This window comes from Gopherus flavomarginatus, chromosome 25 (assembly GCF_025201925.1).
Source record: "Gopherus flavomarginatus isolate rGopFla2 chromosome 25, rGopFla2.mat.asm, whole genome shotgun sequence".
Taxonomy (NCBI): Eukaryota; Metazoa; Chordata; order Testudines; family Testudinidae; genus Gopherus; species Gopherus flavomarginatus.
The window spans coordinates 13,052,718-13,057,836 of record NC_066641.1 but is presented as its reverse complement, the minus strand read 5'-3'; positions in this window follow the sequence as shown (position 1 = coordinate 13,057,836).

The window sequence follows — 5,119 nt, the reverse complement described above, 5'->3', positions numbered from 1 at the left end:
AAGGTCCCTTCTCGCGCCTTCACAATCTGTCGGTTCAGTCCAAGCCCCACTTTGCTCTTTTAGTGGCCACCTTTTTGCCACCTTCAGAGTTTTTAGCTGTGCCACTTAAGTCCGATTTGAACAACTTGCCCTGAGAAGAAGGTGTGTGCAGCTCAGGCTGTGCCCACTCCACACTCTGTGTTCCCGCCTCCATTGTGTTCAGCCCTGCAGTCACTTCTCAGGTAAGAGCCCTTTGTCCCCAGGAATAAACCGCAACATCAACTGCCCGTTGGGTGCTTGAGCCTGGTCCTGAAGGAGCAAGCGATCTTGGTGGAGCGGGGGCGTTGGTGACGAGGGAGCACAGCGCAGGGCTGTGGAGACGCCTTCAATACTGGCTACGGCCAAAGAAAATCCTTAACATTGAGAAGGAGCGTGGTCGTTCCAGTGCCCCCATGGCAGACTGGCCATTAGGTTCCTGTGCTGCTGATGTCCCAGGTAGAGATATTAGCCGACTGCCTCATCACACGTCTGAAACAAGTTTAGTCCTAGTGACGGGGCTTCCCACTAATTTCTTCAGTGCTCAGCTGCGGAACGTGAGTGCAGTTTCTCTGTCAGGCCTGCTCACGCCACCCATTATCTTGTTGGGTCTGAGTGCCTGGAATCGGGCTGACAAGGACACCAGCTTGAAGCCAGTTGCCACAGACATCTAATGGCCAGGGTTTATGTAATCCAGGTTCCCACGCAGAAGGAGCTGGGAAGTGTCTTGTTCCTCTTCCCCGAAAAGGCATCCCCTGGAGGATTTGCCCGCTGTTTCTCTGAAGAGCTGATGTTCAATGTGTTTTTCCTAGAGCCGGTTCCATGGTGCTGAGTGGGATTGCTCGAGTGTTTGTCTCTGTAAATATTTTCTGTGTTTGTAACATCCTGACGTTCTAACTGCCATTTTTGTATTTCTGTAATAAAGGATTTTTACAGCAGTTTTGCTCAGTAACTGCTAGTTGTTGTTTCAAGAAGGTATTGTCCTCACTGGTAGCTGTGCTGCTTTTCACCAAGGTCCACCTCAATGGCTTGGTTTATACTAACTGCTTGGACACACTGAATCACCCCAGGCGAAGAGGCCTCAACCCCATCCACTGCCTCTAGGCAACAGGTCTGAATGGGGTCAGTGGCACTTGCCAATATTTGGTGCCTTATATAAGAGCAACATGCAAATGACGTCCTTGTTGCTTCTTCCCTGCGGTGAATTATCCAGCCTGATGCTGGTATGGCGCAGACTGCCCTGGCACTGACTTCACTGAATCCATGTTTGGACAAGTCCCTGGGGCAGAGACCCAGGACTGACTGGCCTGGAATGTGTCTGTACCTCTGGTGCTGTAAAATTAGCAAAGGGGCAGATCGGGGGTAATCCCTTGTGGGATGCAGGGGGCACCCGCAAAGGGCAGGGAGACCATTTGGGGGGGGGGAGTGACAAGCACCTTCCTTTATAACACTGGGTCTGCAAAGCCAAAGAGTTCGTCACCGCGGAGCCCTTGAGATGCTTTTCCTCAGTGACCAGTGGGAACAATTCTCCCGTTGAGCAGAGATCGCAGCGCCTGGCGCGGGGAGAGGTAAATGCTGTTCCAATACTTTCAGGGTTTTGCACAACTGGCCAAGACCCCTTGATCCCCCCCCACACACACACCCCTCACCAGCAAAGCTGGCGCCTGGCGTTTGTTAGAGGGATTTCAGAGTTGTCATGTTGGACAAGTATCGTTCTTGTGCGCTGTAGCCAGGGGCGTCTTCCCAGGGCACCAACCCCAAGTCCAGCTGCTCCGCCCTTGCTCTGTTTCTCAGGTTTGGCTTCAGGCAGCCTAACAGTAAATCCTTTGGTAGGGCTGGAAGCTTCTTCCAGGGCTCGCAATGTGGGTGCAAGAGCGATGCAGTCTGCACCCACCTACTGCGCCGGAGCGAAGCGTAAGCCAGGCCCTGCCTGGCAATTGGGAGTGAGCCCGGGACGGTGGGAGGCAGCAGGCGTGTGTGTGCTGGCCCCGTGCAGCTTGTAGCTTGACCGTGTCGGGTGGCGCAGAGTCGGGGGGGCTCAGCAGCTGGTTTTATGGGAGGCACCGGAGCCAGGGATGCTGCCACTTGCAACGTGTGCTAGGAGCCACCCTGGGCAGGAGCCTGCCATACGTGGCTGCCCACTTCACTGCTCGCTCTTGGGAAAACGTAGCCGTTCGGGGGGAACTTGGTGGCCAGGCAGATTCTGTCAAAGTGGATACTTCACCCACCACGCTGCTGTGATTTCTCAAAAAGAAATGGGTGGTTTTCTCAGGGCCCAAAGCTTGAGAGCCAGCCCGAAGCAGAGGGTTTCACGTGATCTTGTCTGGTCTACACGAGCGGTTCTGACACAACAGTTCAACCACTTCCCCAAATCCGAGCCCCTCCAGCATGGCTTTAAATGCAGCTGAAAGTGCATCAGTGCCTGGCCAAGTAATGCCAGCAAGGGGATCCCAGCCCAGCCACATCTGACGCGGCCCGAAAGTGAGAGCCTCAGGTAGGAGGTGCCACTAAAGACCTGCCTGCAGCCCGCATCCCCCAAGCACCGATTGCAGCAGCTTCATGTTCGACTGCCCCAATGGGCCTTGGGGGGTGTTAATCAGCCACTTTCCTACATGCCTCCAGCCCCCCCACTTAACCTGCTGCCTCTGTTTCCTGGCTTAGAGCCCAGGTGGACGCAGGGGCCTGTCAGCAGCCAGGGGACGGGATCAGAGCTCAGCTGCTCAATGAGCTCTCTGGCAAAGGGGGAGGGATTTGCTGACAGTGGGTACCATTGAGTGTGGGACTGTTTGGGTTCCATTCATCTGCCTGACTAGCCGTGTGACCTTAAAAAAAAAATCCCCATGCCTCAGTTTCTCCCTGTTTACAATGGAATGATGCGTGCTGCCCAGGAGTGCGGGGTGAGGCTCCTTGGTTTGTGCTCTGAGCTGAAAATTGCTGCTCCCGCACAGTTGGTGTTGGAAGACAAGCCCTGGTGCACTGCTTTCTCCTAGCCCCCTGCGATGGCCGCTTGGCTGCTGCGAAAGGCAGGGGAGAGGGGCTGGGGCTGGCTGCAGCGAGCAGCAGAGGTAACGAGGAGGGCCAGATCCCAGCAGGGGTCCTGTGACTGTCATGTCGGAAGTCAGTGGGCAGCTTGTGGTGAGCAGTGATCTGAGTCCGCCCAGGGCGGGGAACAGCAGAGCGAGGGGTGGGGGGAGAGCTAGAAAGCTGAACATGTGCCAGAGAGATAAGAGTTGTTATCACAGGCCTCTTGCGAGGGGAAATGCCAGCCTCCCATAGAAATACCGCACCTAGTGCCTGCTGCTGCAGCTCAGCGTGCTTGGGGGTGCAGGGACTGAGCCTGGGGGGACCTGGGCAATGGCTGATCAGCAGGTTGGGGGGAGGAGAGCAGGTGAGGGATGAAAGGTCCAGCTCGTGTCCTCGGCGCTGGGTGGGACTGGCCATAAAGCTCGAAGGGCTCAGCTGTGCTGCCAGGTGTGGCAGTGGCCATGCCCCAGGTGCGCTTTACAAGGGATCGCCTTGGATTTTACTGCCATTCCTTGCAAAATCCAAGTGTGTCAGATGCCACAGATCAGCAGAGTGACCTTCGGCTCTGCCTGGGCACCTCCCAGCCATGTCTGCAGTGTCTCTAGCTTGGGTGCTCCTGGGGGGGGGGGGGGCTGGCTCCACCCAGCGTGCGACAGGCCCACCGCTAAGGGGCCCAGTTCTTACATAACTCCCCACGCTGCCAGTCCCCGGGGCTGAGCCCGCTGCTGGCCTTTTTCCGTCGCATGCACCAGCACGACTAAGGAAGGGTTTGCTGGCCTGGTTGCACTTTGTTGAAGCCTCTGAGCTTTCCTGGGTGTTGCTGGTTGATAACTCGGGGATTGCATCGTTCTGCTGATGCCCAGGGAGGAGCAGGGTCCAGCCTGTGCCAGGCTGGTTCTGCAGGGCTAAGAAGAGCCCCTGGCCCCAGCCATTAGTGTCCAAGTGCCCGGGGTGCTGGGCTTGTGGGTAAGGAAGGGCCAGTTTCTGTGGTCGCTGTGCTTGGAGGCTGGGCCAGGCCCGCAGTAGGTAGCCTGTGTCACGGAGTCACCGGGCGATGCTCTGGAACTGCTCCCCACCAAGCCAGGCAGGACTTTGGGGAGCCTCCTCTCCCTTGGAGCAGACTTGTTCAGGGCAAGAAGCTCACACGTCTTCACCTCCTGGGTCTCTCCTTGGAGCATTCAGCATCCTCTGCCCCTCCGGGCGCTTCCCACAGCGAGCCTGCCTCAGTGGGGTCCTGGGGAAGCCACCGGGTTCTGCACCCCCACTTTGCAGTCAGACGTGACTCTCAGCCAGCCAGTAACACAGAGGTTTATTCGATGACAGGAACAGGGTCTAAAACAGAGCTTGTAGGTACAGAGAACCGGACCCCTCGGCCGGGTCCATTCTGGGGGTCAGTGAGCCTGACCCCCACGTCTGCCCTCAGCCAGCTCCAGACTAACCACCCCCCTTCGCCCCTCCTCTCTGCTCAGCCCCTTTCCCGGGCCAGGAGGTCACCTGATCCCTTTGTCTCCAACACCTTCAGCTGGCACCTCTGCAGAGGAGGGGCCCAGGCCATCAGTTGCTAGGAGACAGAGTGCCAGGCATTTAGGTGCACTGGCCCTTTGCTCTGCCAGATACTTAAGAACTGCCATGGGGACACTGAGGCACCAACACAGTATTCAGAGAAAACATTAAGAACATTCCCAGTTTGTCACAGCCTGGCCACCAGCTCTGCTTTTCCAGGCCACGAGGAACCAGCCACAGGGTCCTATTGGGACAAGCTGGTGCTGAAAGCCCCTTTTGCAGCGAATCGCACCCGCTGGATGCAGCCCAGGCTGAGGTCGCTCTGTCCAAGTCACACATTCAGCCCTCGACGCGATGCTGCAGGGTGACAGATGCGACCCCCTCCCCACGCTTGCTCAGGACGAGTTGGCCCAGGGGCACGTATTTCCTGCCAGCGGGGACTGGCATTCGGGTGGCTTTATCTGGAAAGTGAGATGCACTGAGACGCTCACCGTGTCCAGACGCTGCACAGCAAAGAGGTGGCACTGACACGCGGCTGAATCGGGGCATCCGAACCCAACTAGGAGCTTGGTTACAA